Source organism: Kogia breviceps, chromosome 12 (assembly GCF_026419965.1).
Source record: "Kogia breviceps isolate mKogBre1 chromosome 12, mKogBre1 haplotype 1, whole genome shotgun sequence".
In the NCBI taxonomy this organism is placed as follows: domain Eukaryota; kingdom Metazoa; phylum Chordata; class Mammalia; order Artiodactyla; family Physeteridae; genus Kogia; species Kogia breviceps.
In genome coordinates, this window is record NC_081321.1 from 65,475,606 (window position 1) to 65,492,437 (window position 16,832).

Here is a 16,832-nt window from a genome sequence, read left to right on the forward strand (position 1 = left end):
GAAGACCAGATAGGAACCTTGGGACCCAAGGAATGACATGGCAGTAAATACCCTGAGTTTTCTTTTTGCCTTATGTATGCTGGACTGGGTGATGGAGAAGCCCACAAAAAACAGAAACACCAGTAGGTACAGACCATATATATATGTATAACTGAATCACTTTGCTGTATGCTTGAAACTAACACAATATTGTAAATTAACTGTACTTCAATTTTAAAAAACAATAGATAAATAAAAATGGAATTCTAAAAAAAGTTTAAGTAACCTATAGGAAGACAGGAAAGAGAAAACAGAAATTGTGAATGATAATACTTTCCTCCTAAGATCAGGAATAAGGAAAGGATGTCTGCTCTCACCACTCTTCTTCAACATAGTTCTAGATGTTCTAGCCAGTGAAATAAAGCAAGAGGAAATAAAAGGCATACTGATCAGAAAGGCAGAAGTAAAACTGTTTCTATTTGCAAATGACATAATTGTCTACATAGAAAACCCTAAGAAATCTACAAAAAATTTTTACAACCAATAAGTGAGTTCATCAAGGTCACAGGATACAAAGTAAGCATATTAAAATCAACTTTGTGGGTTTTTTTTCGTTCCAAGATGGCAGCCTCCAGCCGCGCACAGGTGCTGGATCTGTACTGGGAGATGCTGAGGGAGAGCAAGCACTTCTCCGCCTACAACTACAGAACTTACGCCATCAGGAGGATAAGAGATGCCTTCACAGAAAATAAGAATGTAAAGGATCCTGTACAAATTCAAGCCCTAATGAATAAAGCCAAAAGAGACCTTGGAATAATCCGTCGACAGGTACACATTGGCCAAATGTATTCGACTGACAGGCTCGTCATTGAGAATCAAGAGAAGCCCAGGACCTAGGTAGCCGGGACCAGCCACCACCGGCAGCCGTGGACCACTTTCAGCATCCATCCTGCTTGGCAAGGGCACTCCCAGCAGACCACAAGTGGCCTCTCGCATCAGCTTTAAATAGCTTCTCACTCTGCCTGCCCTATAGGAACTCATGAACTGAGGGAGGTTCCCGTTCTCCTGCAGTCTTAGTGACAAAGGGTGGCTGTCTCTCCTTGGTTCAAGTGTTAGAATGAAGAGCTGGAGCTCCTCAGGAGAATGTCGTGTATTACTGTGTCTCCTCCAGCACACCCCTCCTTGTAGCCCCTCAGCACTTGTATACAGCATTACCAGAGTTTGTTTCTTGGTCCTTGACAATAAAGAGAAGGTCCCTAGGCCTTCTATACCAGACGCAAAAAAAAAAAAAAAAAAAAAAAATCAACTTTGTTTCTATATACTAGCAATTAACATGTGGACACAAACATTAAAATATAATATTACCTACGATAACTCAAACAATTGAAATACTTAGATGTAAATATTACAAAACATGTCTAGGTTTTTGTATGCTAAAAACTACAAAACACTGGTGAAAAAAATGAAAAAATATCTAAATAAATGGAGAGACATACTGTTTTTGTTGATCGGAAGAATCAACATAGTAAAGAGGACAATTTTCCCTTATTTGATATACAAAGTTAATGCAATTGCTATCCAAATTCCAGTAAGACTTTTGTAGATATAAACAAGATTATTCTAAAATGTATTGGGTTGGCCAAAAAGTTTGTTCGGGTTTTTCTGTATGAACTTTTTTGGCCAACACAATATATAGAAGGGCAAAGGAAATAAAACAGTTAAGACAACTTTGAAAAAGAAGAATGAAGTTGGAGGAATCAATCTTTTCAATTTCGAGATTTATCATGTAGCTTCGTTAATCAAGACAGTGTGTTGTATAAATACATAGATCAATGGGATAGATTAGAGAGCCCAGAAAAAGACCGACATAAATATGTACAACAGATTTTTGACAAAGGTACAAGTACAATTCAATGGAAGAAAGGTAGCCTTTTAAAAAAATGCTGCTAGAGTAACTGGATGTTCATTTTATTTTATTTACTTATTTATTAATTCTTTATTTATTTTGGCTGTGCTGGGTCTTGGTTGCAGCATGTGGACTCTTAGTTGCCATATGCTTGTGGGATCTAGTTTCCCGACCAGGGATTGAACCTGGGCCCCCTGCATTGGGAGCATGGAGTCTTACCCACTGGGCCACCAGGGAAGTCCCAGACATTCATTTTTTTAAAAGAATCTCAACCTAAACCTCAGATCTTATCCAAAAAGTAAGATCATGGACATAACTGTAAAATATAAAACTATAAAACTTTTAGACAAAAACATAAGAGAAAATCTTTGAGATCTAGAGATAAAGCATTCTTAGACTTGACACCAAAACCATGATCTATTAAAGGAAAAACTGATAAATTGAACTTCATCAAAACTTAAAAATTTGCTGTGCAAAAGATCCTGTTAAGAGGATGAAAAGACAAAGACTAGTGTTTAGAATACATAAATAACTCTCAAAACTTAACAGTTTTTTTAAAACTCCAGTTAGAAAATGAGCAAAAGACACAAGGAGACATTTCACCGAAAAGAATATATAGATAGCAAATAAGCACATGAAAAGATGTTTAACAACATTAGCACCAATAGGGAAATGTGGATTAAGATAAATCGCTACACACTTATCAGAACAGTTAAAATAAAAAGAAGTAGTGAAGATCCTGGTGAGGACAGGGGAAAACTGGATCATTCCCACATTGCTGGTGGGAATGAAAAATGGCACATGCTCTGGAAAATGGTTTAGCAGTTTCTTTAAAAAAAAAACATGCAACTACATAATGACCCAATAATTGTGCTCCTGGGCATTTAACCCAGAGAAATAAAAACTTATGTTCACACAAAAACTTGCACACAAATGCTTATAGCAACTTTATTTATGAGCCCAAAACTGAAAACAACACAGATGTCCTTCAATGGATGAGTGGTTATAAATCTGTGGTACATCCATATCATGGCATACTCTTCAGCAATAAAAAAGAATGAACTCTTGATACATGAACAATCTAGATAAATCTCCAGAGAAGTATGATGAGAAAAAACATAAATCATAAAATGTTATGTACTATATGATTCCATTTATGTATCATTTTTGAAATGACAAAATTATAAAATGGAGAACAAATTAGTAGTTCCCAGGGGATAAGGAGGGGTTAGAAGGAGGAGGGAAGTGTGTGTAGTTATAAAAGCACAACCTAGGAATTCTTGTGTTGTTGTAATTGATCTATATCTCGACTGTATTAATATCAATATCCTGGTTGTGAAATGATACTATAATTTTACAAATTATTACCATTGGGGGAAACTGGGTAAATTGTACATGGAATTTCTACGTTGTTATTTTTAAAACTGCATGTGAATCTGTAATTTTCTGAAAGTAAAAAGTTTAACTGAAAAAAAAAAACCCACCAGAATTCCTAGATTCTGATCCTATGTTTAGGTGATTTTTAGAAAGACATTACATTACTCAGCTTCAGTTTACTCATCTGTAAAATAGAGGAAATGATACTTGCACTATATCCTGGAAGTGGGCAAAAAAAGAGAAAAAACTTTTAAGAATTTGCACATAGCTACATACTCGGAATCAGACTTCTAGAACAGAAGGGACGTTAGTAATTTCCTATTTCATTGGTCTCCAAATTATTTTTTTCTGGATCATAGCCACCACAGGTTGCACATTGTGGAGAGTGATGGAGACTCTTTCTAACGTTCCACCCCCACTCCCCTCACCACAGCCTTGCCTTACTTTGTTTTCCATATTAGAATTCTGAGGGATTTTGTAGGAGAAAAGTGTTTCTTACTTAAGGCATTTTGAAAACAATTCTTCTAGTCCCAATATTTCATTTTACTGACCAGGCGACTGGTAACCAGAGAGGTTTAGTGACTTACTCAAGACACTAAGATAGTTGGTGGTGGAGCTGAGAACAGAACTAGGGCTATTGACCCTCAGTCCAGTTTTTTTTTTTTTTTTTTCACTAAATCATGGTGCAAATAGCTTAATCAGGTAATAAATTTGCTAATGTAATAACATGTATTGTCTTCCTTAAACAGATGGGGTGAATTTGTAGACATGTTGGTAACGGTGCTATTGGATATTGTTTATAGGTGGATGGAATTCAAGGAGCGTCTTAAACATACATCAGTTAGAGTACGTATTTGGAAAAAGCTTGTTGGTGCCACCTAGTGGTTCAAGTGATAGATATTAATAGTAGTACTTCAGAAGACATTTTAGAACCCCACTTTTGTTAATGCTATTTCTTTTTTTCTTCTTTAAAATAATTTTTATTTATTTATTTTTGGCTGCTGTTGGGTCTTCGTTGCTGCATGCGGGCTTTCTCTAGTTGCAGTGACTGGTGGCTACTCTTCGTTGCGGTGTGCGGGCTTCTCATTGCGGTGGCTTCTCTTGTTGCGGAGCACGGGCTCTAGGCGCGCGAGCTTCAGTAATTGTGGCACATGGGCTCTAGAGCACAGGCTCAGTAGTTGTGGCGCCTGGGCTTAGCTGCTCCGCAGCATGTGGGATCTTCCCGCACCGGGGCTCGAACCTGTGTCCCCTACATCTGGCAGGCAGATTCTCAACCACTGCGCCACCAGGGAAGCCCAAAGCTATTTCAGTTGATACACTAAAAGTCATTGCCAGCTACCTCAGCCACTTTATGATGTTTTAGGTGAAAATGCTTTTCTAAATACAAAATAAGAGGCTCACTTTTGGTTTAGCTACAAAGTTTATCTCTGCTAATTAAAAAGTTTCTTCTTGATAGAGCAAATTACTTAGATAAATTATTTTCAAGCCCAGATTACTTGTTAATTGCAACTAATTTTTAAGTCAGAATAGTGAATCCTTAGTACAGGTCCTTAGGATTCCTGTAAAACTAACAGTCAGGCTTAAAGGTATTAAACATTCTTTTTAAAAAAATCTGCAATTTGGATCTTTTACTAAATCAAGTATTACTCTGTATAAAAAAACCTTGTGACCATGTTAAAGACTAATGTCATAAGGCCTGCAATTAGAATTAAGTGTACAATTAACCATTAGAAGGGTTTCAACTCTTTGAAGTTTTCTAATGAATGTATATTTCTTTCAACGAAAACTTATACTTTAGCAGATATAATCCTTTGCCTAACATCAAAGCAATTACTTGAGCAGACCAATACCTCCCAACAACTGTTGAACACTTAAAACGCTTAATTACTTCTACATTGTTCACCATATAGCAATTTTCTTTCTTTTATGAGGGGTTATGAAAGGAGTGAATCATAAAATAATTTGTTTGCTAAAGGTGTTATTAACTTTAGAAATTTCTGGCCTTCTGGGCTGGCCCACTTACCAAAGCTATTTTCGGAACAATGATGACAATGATGACTAAATACTCAAGTACACAAGAGTATTTGGTACACAAGGATAAGGGAGGTTGTTAACAAGGCTGTGAATAAATCTGAGAAAAACAGGATACAAAAGCAGACATGGAGAGAAATGGGACCAGTGACAGAAAGAGAAGAAAAAAAACATTTAAGGAACAGAGGTGAGGTACCATCATGGCAAAAGCGAAAAAGGTCTGAGATAATGCTGAAGTCTTAACGAACAGGAGAAATTTGGAAAGCAAATTTACATTCCCAGGTAAAAATATCAACCTGTGCAAAATTATGCAGTTGTTCCAGATTTATTTTAGTAATTGAATATTTTTAACTATTGAGTAGAGGTACATTTTCACAATGCCAATTCAAAAAAGATTTTTTATGAAAACATGCAAATGTAGCCCATTTCCAAGGGCTTGGATCAGAGATGAAGTTTATGGGTAGCACTCATTAGTCATGTCAGGTAATATTAAGTTCTTCATGTAAGTTACCCACTGACTGATTGAAGCTCTTGCCTCCTTAAAAAAAAAAAAATCTGGACTCTATTGGAATACCCTCAGTTTTTTCCAATAAAAACACTTCAGATTGAATGTTGAAGACAGGTGGGAACAAAATAGGCTTTTTGTTTTTTTTAACATCTTTATTGGAGCATAATTGCTTTACAATGGTGTGTTAGTTTCTGCTTTATAACAAAGTGAATCAGTTATACATATACATATGTTCCCATATATCTTCCCTCTTGCATCTCCCTCCCTCCCACCCTCCCTATCCCATCCCTCTAGGTGGTCACAAAACACCGAGCTTATCTCCTTGTGCTATGCGGCTGCTTCCCACTAGCTATCTATTTTACGTTTGGTCGTGTATATATGTCCATGCCACTCTATCACTTCGTCACAGCTTACCCTTCCCCCTCCCCATATCCTCAAGTCCATTCTCTAGTAGGTCTGTGTCTTTATTCCCGTCTTACCCCTAGGTTCTTCATGACATTTTTTTTTCTTAGATTCCATATATATGTGTTAGCATACAGTATTTGTCTTTCTCTTTCTGACTTACTTGACTCTGTATGACAGACTCTAGGTCCATCCACCTCACTACAAATAACTCAATTTCGTTTCTTTTTATGACTAATATTCCATTGTATATATGTGCCACACCTTCTTTATCCATTCATCTGTCAATGGACACCTAGATTGCTTCCATGTCCTGGCTATTGTAAATACAGCTACAATGAACATTGTGGTACATGACTCTTTTTGAATTATGGTTTTCTCAGGGTATATGCCCAGTAGTGGGACTGCTGGGTCATATGGTAGTTTTTAGTTTATTAAGGAACCTCCATACTGTTCTCCATAGTGGCTGTATCAATTTACATTCCCACCAACAGTGCAAGAGGGTTCCCTCTTCTCCACACCTTCTCCAGCATTTATTGTTCGTAGATTTTTTGATGATGGCCATTCTGACCGGTGTGAGGTGATACCTCATTGTAGTTTTGATTTGCATTTCTCTAATGATTAGTGATGTTGAGCATCCTTTCATGTGTTTGTTGGCAATCTGTATATCTTCTCTGGAGAAATGTCTATTTAGGTCTTCTGCCCATTTTTGGATTGGGTTGTTTGTTTTTTTGATATTGAACTGCATGAGCTCCAGCAGACATTTTAAAAATCATATGAACCAGTTGAACAAATCTCTGTAAGACCCTGTAGAAAAGGTTTTGATCTGAAGTGACAATATTCTGGATCTTAAAGGAAACTGGATCTTTGGAAAAATCATATTGCAAAAGGAAATACTGGAATGTTTCCACTGCTGCTTGGGCTTGAGAGTGAGGAGGTATATCATGAAGTGTCCAGTTTTATTGAAACCACATGGAAAAACTGCAGGACAAAACTGAGGAGTATTTTCCCTCCTTTCCAAAACAAGTGGGACTCAGGGAGGGCTCCTTTCTCTAAATCTCTGCTCAGCTCGAGAATTTGTGAGCTGCAGTCTGTGCACTGAAGATGAGATTCACTAACCTGTCCCTAGACAACTTCTGGATTTCTATAAAAAAAAAAAATTCCTTTCATTCAAAGGAAAATAATGGACATCATGCTGCAGTTTTCAACTCCGTACATATGTGAACAGTCTTATGTATTTCAGGTGAAAATGAAATCTGTCCTTGTTCTAAGTTCATCCCAGAATTGAGAGCATATTAAAGCACATTATCAGCAACACATGCAGTCTAAGAATCTTTTTTTTTTTTTTTTTTTTTTTTTTTTTTTTTTTTTTTTTTTTTTTGTGGTACGCGGGCCTCTCACTGTTGCGGCCTCTCCCCTTGCGGAGCACAGGCTCCGGACGCGCAGGCTCAGCGGCCATGGCTCACGGGCCCAGCCGCTCCGCGGCATGTGGGATCTTCCCGGACCGGGGCACGAACCCGTGTCCCCTGCATCGGCAGGCGGACTCTCAACCACTGCGCCACCAGGGAAGCCCATAAGAATCTTATAATGATATGGTCTTAATTCTTCCCTTCCATCTTTTGTGCTATTGTCATACATTTTACTTTTACATGTTATAAACCATCAATATATTGTTTTTATTTTTCATATAGTCAATTATTTTAAGAGCTATTAAGTATAAGAAAAATGTCCTTTATATTTACCTACATTTTAAGCACTTTCTCAAATCTTAATTTCTTTGTAGAGATCCAAATTACTGTCTGATATCCTATTACTTCTGCTTCAAGAACTTCCTTTAGGACTTCCCTGGTGGCGCAGTGGTTAAGAATCTGCCTGCCAGTGCAGGAGACACAGGTTCAATCCCTGGTCTGGGAAGATCCCACATGCTGCGGAGCAACTAAGCCCATGCGCCACAACTACTGAGCCCGCATGCCGCAACTACTGAAGCCTGCGTGCCTAGTGCCTGTGCTCCCCAACAAGAGAAGCCATCGCAATGAGAAGCCCACATACCGCAGCGAAGAATAGCCCTTGCTCGCTGCAACTAGAGAAAGCCAGTGTGCAGCAACGAAGACCCAATGCAGCCAAAAATAAATAAATATTTTTTAAAAAAGAACTTCCGGGGCTTCCCTGGTGGCGCAGTGGTTGAGAGTCCGCCTGCCGATGCAGGGGTCACGGGTTCGTGCCCTGGTCCGGGAAGATCCCACATGCCGCGGAGCAACTAAGCCCGTGAGCCATGGCCGCTAGGCTTGCGCGTCCGGAGCCTGTGCTCCGCAACGGGAGAGGCCACAGCAGTGAGAGGCCCGCATACCACACACACACAAAAAAATAAATAAAAATAAAAATAAAAAAGAACTTCCTTTAACACTTTTCTGTAGCATAGATCTGCTATTGCATTTTCCCAGTTTTTGGCTGAAAAAGCAGTTTTCCTTCATCTTTAAAAGATAGTCTTGTCGGGCATAGAATTCAGAGTCATCAGTTTTTTTCTTCTCGCACTTTCAAGACATCACTCTACTGTTGTTTGGCTTGTACAGGTTTGTATATAACGCTTTTCCCCCACTTTGTCTACAAGATTTTCTCTGTAACTTTGGCCTTTCAGCAGTTTGAATATAGTGTGTCTAGTTTTTGTTTGTTTGTTTTTTAAATCCTTCTTGGCATTCTCTTGAGCTTTGTGCAACTGTGGTTTGATACATTTCAACATTTTCAGAAAATTCTTGACCACTATCTCTTCAAATATTTCTTCTGTCTCATTTTCTCTCTCCTTCTGGAATTCAAATTACACATATATTAGACAACATGATTTTGTCCCACATCTTTTGAGTGCTGTGTTGTTTCTGTTTTTTTTTTGCTCTCTCTCATTTTTTCTTTTTTCTTTTTGAGCTTCAGTTTGGATAATTTCTATCTACCTACGTATCATCAACTTCACTCTTTCTTTCCTTGGCTGTGTCAAATCTGAATGTGTCTGTAGAAGACAGTCTTACAATTTGTTATCCTGATTTTTTATTCTACTATTTCATTTGACTGTTTCTTATAGCTTCTTTGTTTTTTCTTTTTTTTTTTTTTGGCTGTGCCATGAAGCATGTGGGATCTTAGTTCCCTGACCAGGGATTGAACGTGCACCCCCTGCAGTGGAAGCGTGGCGTCTTAACCACTGGACCGCCAGGGAAGTCACTCTTATAATTTCCTTGTCTGTTCATTCCTGTTCCTCACCTTTTCCATTGAGTTAACATGTTACTCATAATGATTTTATTTTTAATTTTTTTCTCATAATGATTTTAGATTTCCTATCAGATAATTCCAACATTCATGCAACCTCTAAATCTGGTTCTGATTGCTTTGTCTCTTGACAATGGGTTTGGAAGAATTTTTTTTCTTTTTTCTTTTTTCTTTTTTTTTTTTTACTTTTTTCTATCTTGTACTTACTGATATCTTGCTGCTTATAATGTGTAGAACAGTAGAGATTGAGATACATAGTATTTATTACAGTATTTATTACTGGATATGACACCTCTTCTGCTGGCCTGTAGAGGGTTGAGTCAATATAGTTAGGAATTGAGGTGGGTTTTTCTTTTGTTGTTGCTACATTTACCACTGGTTTTAAATTTCACTGGATTTACCTTGTGGTTAGGGTGATAATTGGTTTACTAGAGACTTTTTCTCAATGTTCTGCTTCTACCTTAAGTCTTCTCTATTAGTTTGTTCCTCACAAGTGGTCTCTCCTTGCTCTTGCACCTTCCCCCCACCATACACTTCCGTTGCTTGTTACCTGGTACTTGTTATTTGGTGCTTGCTGGGGGGTGGGGAGGGCAGTGAGAGGCTGGAAGAGCTTTCTGTATTCCTGCTTCAGCCTCAAGCTCAGCCAGACCCTGTTATCTCTGGTCTCAGGAATGGAGTTTTCTCAGTGATCTTGTACCTCACCCAGAGGTAGGAACCTGTAATGGACAGAAACTTCACTTTTACTTGATAAGCACTGAATAATAAACTCATTTTATAGTATAACATTATCTTCCTTCATACAAAAATCTCCTGTTGGATTCCTTTTGTAGGGATCCATTAAAGATGATGCTTTCTTCTTTGAAGTGAATCTGCTCCACTTCAGATTAATTTTATCTGATTACGAACCTCCCCACTCCAGTTTCAAGAGTAAAAGTAAAATCTTCCTTAGTATTTTTAAGATTGAGTGGAACCAGTAATATGCTCCCAACATAGCTAAAGATTTCTCACTCCCCACTGATAATCCTTTTCATTCTCTACTAGTACAGTCTTTGAGAATTTTTTTTCTTTTAACATTTAGTGCATTTCAGCCCAGGTGATCTAGATTTGAAACCTATAGGCCTATAGGCTAGTAGTTCTCAAATTTTATCTTGCATCATAATCCCTTGAAGGCTTGTTGAAAAAGACTGCTAGGCCCTATCTTCAATTTCTGATTCAGCAAGTCTGGGGTAGAGCCCAAGAATTTGCATTTCTAACAAATTCCCAGGTGATGCTGACACTATTGGTCTTGTGATGTTCTCATGATGATCTACTGATATAGATTAAATATATATACATATATACGAACTGGTTAAGTCCATTTTCCTTAAAGGAGTTTAGCTATAGTAAGTAGTGACGCTGGTATATCTAGTCGCTTAGGATATGCAGCAAAAATGGATGCATATTTTTAGATGTAGCCGAGTCCCTTCAGCATGCTGTGCAGTGTTTATGATGCATTGTAGGGAACGCAGGCAGCTTGGGCCTGAAATGTAAGAAGGCAGTTGTGTTGCCTTTCTTAACTTAAACTTGCAAGAGACTTAGATTTTAGGACATTTGCCGCCCTATACCTGGAGTTTTAGGCTTTTAATCTCTCTAGAAAGAAGAGAAAAGGCAAAGTAAGGGGATTGGCTACCTCTTTTCTGATCAAATGTAATGGGCTTGTCATCAAGGTGCTTGTTTCATATGAAAAAAAAATCCTTTTCCATTTCTATTTGATTTCCTGGTAAACTGGATTCGATTTGTCTGCATGTGTCCTTTCTCCCAGCCAGGTATATGTGATATGATTGGACACATGATCTTCTATTTTTAGACTATCACTGGTGTTACTCAAGGTTTGGGCTATATGATCTCCTTTTAACTATTAACATAGGATATCTACATTTTAGGTTCTCACAAGGGATTTTACTTTTGAATGCTCCATTTCCATTTAGAAGATGAACACGTGATATTGCAATGCAGTAGGTCTCAAAATATGGTCCCTGGACTAGCAGTATCAGCACCCACCATCTGCGAACTGGACAGAAATGGTAATTCACTTGCCCCATCCCAGACCCTAAACACTGAATTAGAAAATAAAAGTGGGGCCTAAACTATATTTGAACAAGCTCTCCAGGTGATTCAAGCTTGAGAAACACTGCTGTAGGGGAATGATTAAGCTAACCAGTCCTGGGACATTCCTAGGACAAGAAAGATAGTGAATACTACACACTTGGATTATAGTACTTTGATCTCTCTTGCAACTATATCATAACATTTGTGGAAGCACATCTTATATTCTATATTTTTCTTTTGAAAGCAGAAATAAGAAACGACCAGAGAAATACTACCCCACAAAGTAGAAACAAATGAGGACAATGTACATTAGGTATACAGACCAACTGTAAAATCCATGAGAAAATTCCTTCCTGAGAAGTGATCCAAAATGTTTATTTTGCCCAATGAACTGATGGGCTTCTTTTACATAGTAATGATGTTTGTAATAATCCATTTGTCCATTTCTAACTTGGTTGTCAGAGTTTTAGCAAATGTTTTTTTTTAAATAAATTTTATTTATTTATTTATTTGGCTGTGTTGGGCCTTCGTTTCTGTGCGAGGGCTTTCTCTAGTTGTGGCGAGCGGGGGCCACTCTTCATCGCGGTGCGCGGGCATCTCACTATCGCGGCCTCTCTTGTTGCGGAGCACAGGCGCCAGACGCGCAGGCTCAGTAGCTGAGGTTCACGGGCCCAGTTGCTCCGCAGCATGTGGTATCTTCCCAGACCAGGGCTCGAACCTATGTCCCCTGCATTGGCAGGTGGATTGTTAACCACTGCGTCACCAGGGAAGCCCTCAGCACGTTTTGCTTTTTTTTTTTCCTCCCGCTGCGGAGCACAGGCTCCGGACGCGCAAGCTCAGAGGCCATGGCCCACAGGCCCAGCCGCTCCGCTGCACGCGGGATCCTCCTGGACCGGGGCACGAACCTGCGCCTCCTGCATCAGCAGGCGGACCCCCAACCACTGCGCCACCAGGGAAGCCCAAATGTTTTACATTTAATTGAGTAAGTTTCCCCTTAGGAAACTGAGCCTAGATTTTCTAATATAATTATTCTCCCCAATTTATAATCCAATTCTTATCTCTTGTAAAAAATAATTTTACAGCTATAGAGTATGTGGCTTTATTATAAAGAGCTACAAAATATTCTTGAGAAAAGTGTATGAACAAAGATAGTAAAGCTCTTCAAGGAGCAAGTCTAGTGCACAGCATGTGGTCATGCTAAACGTCTAAACAAGTCCCTAATCCAGCTCTCGGCTACCTCTCCGACTCTGACGTTCTCTCCTACTACTCTACTCTACTTCTTGCTCACTTCGCTATATAACTACATTAGCCTTACCGTTTGTCAAAACACTCAAGAACATCTGCACCTCAAGGCCTTTGCTTGCATGGCTACCTCAGCCTGGACATGCTCTTCTCCCAAACACCTGCACAGTTTTTGCCCTCCCCTCCTTCTAGTTTTGGCTCAAATGTTACCTTCTCGGTGAGGCCTTCTTTGACAAGCTCTCCCTCATTCCTGAAATCTCTTATCTTGCTCTATTTTTTCCATAGTATCTGTTATCTTCTAATATTGTGTAGCTGCTTATTTTCAATCTCCCCATTCCTTGAATGTAACCTCCACAAGGCAGGGATTTATCTTTACCTGTTTGCTTCCGGGTGTATTCCTACTCCATAGGGCAGTCTGGCTTGTTAGCGCTAACAAGAACTTGAATGACTGAGACAAAGTCTGCAGGAATCAGAATGCTTACATTTAATACATTACAAAGCTTTCTTAAAAACCTAGATGCCAGTCAAGATTTTTTCCTCCACAAAATGTATCACAATTATTCACTCTTCCCTTTTAAAAACATCAAGTAAACACCTACTATGTGCCAGGCACTATACTAACTGCTGAGAACAAAGATGAAAAAGACTTTGTCCTTTGACGGAGCTCATAGTACAGTAAAATAGAAGAAACAGATTAAAGAGAATTTAAAACCAGAAAACCAAGGTATGTATAGGGTGTCTGGAACATAAAAATACTAAACTTTAGCTCCCCTCCTCTCTGGTTTTTCTACTACTGGTCACTTTAAGTAAAGGAAGTAGTGGACATCAGAGGTGCAGTCTAGCATGGAGTAAGAATGAGATGGGCAGGACTCTAAATTTCAGACCAAAAGAGTAGATGAGATTATACAACTCTTATGCAGAAGATCATTATGCAACAAGGTTAGTTGCATAACCTTGATCTGTAGGCTGATAAATGACCCAGATGACCTCAGGATATTTTCTGAGAAGTATTATGTAAACTTTAAAAATATCCAAAAGTAGGGATAATCCTGACATTCCAAAGACTATGAATTTTAATGAAAACAAGAAATATGGAGTAGCAACTAACATTATTTACTAAAACACTTACTAGCCCATACTTACCAGCTGCCTCTTCTGTGGCAAATGCATTTTATATGGCACACCTATACACTTCTTGACACATCCCCCCACTTTTGGTAACAGGAACTGGGGTCCACAAATGGATTAGATGCACACGAGTAGAGTCAGTGTTCCTGGAATCTGTTAGGATAGATGTGGCATGGTTACAGAGGTGTACTTTTTCCTTTTTTCCAATGGTTGAAGGAGGTCCTCTGAAATCCACCTCATTTCTTTCTCCCTTACTGACCCCAGAGTAAAAAAAATAGGTGTTTATGGTTAATTGGGTACATTATTCTAAAATTTTGCTTTAATATATTCTAAGAACAATCCTATTAAAAATTTTTACACATTAAGATTCTTTGGAAATACGTTATAAACATTTATCAAATGATCCCAGAAGAAGTAACTTACATTCTAAAGTAAATTAGTATTTTTAAAAGTCACAAATTATCAATGTAATTTCTTCAAAGTAAAAATAATTACATTTGTTGGGCATCAATCCACTAAGCTCAAGAACTGTGCAAGGCACTTTACACAGATACGTCATTTACTTGAAAAATCTGAGTCCGAATGGATAAATGATTTGACCAGAGTCACACAATTATAAAGTGGTGGAAGTGAGATTTACATCTACATCTGACTGAATCCAAAGTTCCTTCCACCCTGTCAAGTGTTTAAAAAATCAGTACCCCATAGGTTTTGCAAAGATATGCTATGGATCCCACAAAATTTTGATTCAAATTGTTTGCTAAAATGCTTTCCTCAAATTTATAAATACACTCACATACATGTCAAATTGTAAAACACTGGAGAGCACATACACACTAAGTTATATTGTCAAGTTATCTCATTTTTGTGTGGAGCTTCTTATGTCCTGTACTTGGTCTTGATTTTCTTTAGGTCAGAACATACTCAAACTAGAGTATACTGCTAGAGCACATTTAGCACAGTTATTGTGAAAGCAACTGAAGTTAAGATGCATCTGCTCAGTAATGCTCAGATCCTAAGAATTATATAGTAACAAGTGAGAGAGTCATGCTTTTGTCACACATACCTTATACAGACCTATTTTATGTTTTGAGTACAGACATCCTTCAGTATCTGTGAGGGATTGGTTCCAGGACTGCCACGGATACCAAAATATGTGGCTACTTAAGTCCCTTAAATAAACTGGCATAGTACCGTTGGCCCTCTGTATCTGTGGATGCAGAGGGCCTACTGTGCTTTCTTTTGGGTTGGGTTAATGTGAGTTAATGTGAATACAAATTTTATCTGTTTTATATATTGGTATTCCACACATTTTCAGTGGGGGAGAAAAAGTTGCTGCTAAAACCACAGCACTATCAATGTTGCCTATCTTACTTGGGAATAAGAAAGATTCTTGGGAATTAAGCTCCCATCACCAATTAAAACAATCTATTTTTGAAGGATGCAAAGGTTCTTTTGCATGTAGGTATATGAAAATCTTTTATAAATTTATGGTCTACTGGGCATAGTTAGAATTTGCACCAGGAAATCAACTAGATGCTTGAGCATTAAAAGCATTAATCTTTAAAAAATCCCATTATAGGGCAAATGGTTTAGTAATAATAGTAAGTCCTAAGGACAGAAAAAATTAGTGGGTGTGAGGGCAGGAATGTGGGATTAGAGAACGAATGTGGAAGAAAAAAAACCAAGAAATGCCATCCTCAAAGTGTAAAACGATCAAACTAAGTGATATAGGGGGAAAAGTCCTAGATTAGGATCTGGGGAAAAAACAATGGCAACCACTACTAAGTTTGAGTAAGAGCTCTGCTTTGTACTAGGCTTGGGATGCTGACCCAGTTAATAATCTGTACATCTCAGCTTTCTCACCTGTAATTTCTCACCTTTATTCACCCAGCCTGTTGTAAGAATCAAATGAGATATCCTATTGAAACAGACTTGTATCAGAACAAACCTGTAAGAATAACTGAGCGTGGGGAAGGGGAAAGAAGGTAAATCCTTCTCTTTCCCACTCCCACTGTCACAGACCTGTAAGACAAAGTACAGGCCCTACAAGCTGAATATTATTCAGGACAAAATCTACTAATATTGCTCATTTCTTTACACATTTCCTTTTTTTCTCTTCAACCTTTTAAAATTAAAATATAGTTAATTTTTGTGACCTATATGTTTATTGGAATTTAAGCAGTGACAAGCTGTGACAGCTGGGCTCAAAAATGCTTACTTCTAATAAACTTCAGAAAACTTGTAGTAAAATTTCAAATTATAGTAATAAGATAGAATTATTTATGTCACATTATAGAATTTTAAATTTCTGACTCCTGTGTTTTTAAATTTATTACGTTGTAATCTGCCCATTTTGGGGGCTTGGAACAGCAATATGACACTATGTCACTTACCTAAGAAAGCACATAACCCCAGAGAACCTTTCTAAAAGGAAAGTTAAGAAATGTATTTAGGGACTTCCCCAGTGGTCCAGTGGTAAAGAATCCACCTTCCAATAGAGGGGACCCGGGTTCGATCCCTGGTCGGGGAACTTAGATCCCACATGCTGCGGGGCAACTAAGCCTGTGTACCACAACTATTGAGCCTGCATGCTGCAAACTACAGAGCCCACATGCCCTGGAGCCTGTGCCCCGCAACTAGAGAGAGAAAACTCACACACCACAACTAGAGAGAAACCTACATGCCTCAACAAAGACCCCATGCCCACGTGCCACAACTAAGAACTGACGTAGCTTAAAAAAAAAAAAAAAAAAAGAAGAAATGAATTTAGCTATTTAGAGATATATAATAGGAAAATAAGTACTTCATTCTACACCCAATCCTTTTTGGACAATGGCTCTCATATGTACGTTACCCTTGTGGAACATGCACATTCAGACACACAGAGACCACACACAGACAGCGTAAAACATGGAA

General features: G+C 38.3%; 1 pseudogene; it reads left to right on the plus strand.

Moving 5' to 3' along the window:
- The first annotated feature begins 600 nt into the window (after positions 1 to 600).
- Positions 601 to 884, plus strand: LOC131766880 (LYR motif-containing protein 4 pseudogene; annotated as a pseudogene).
- Positions 885 to 16,832: the final 15,948 nt, after the last annotated feature.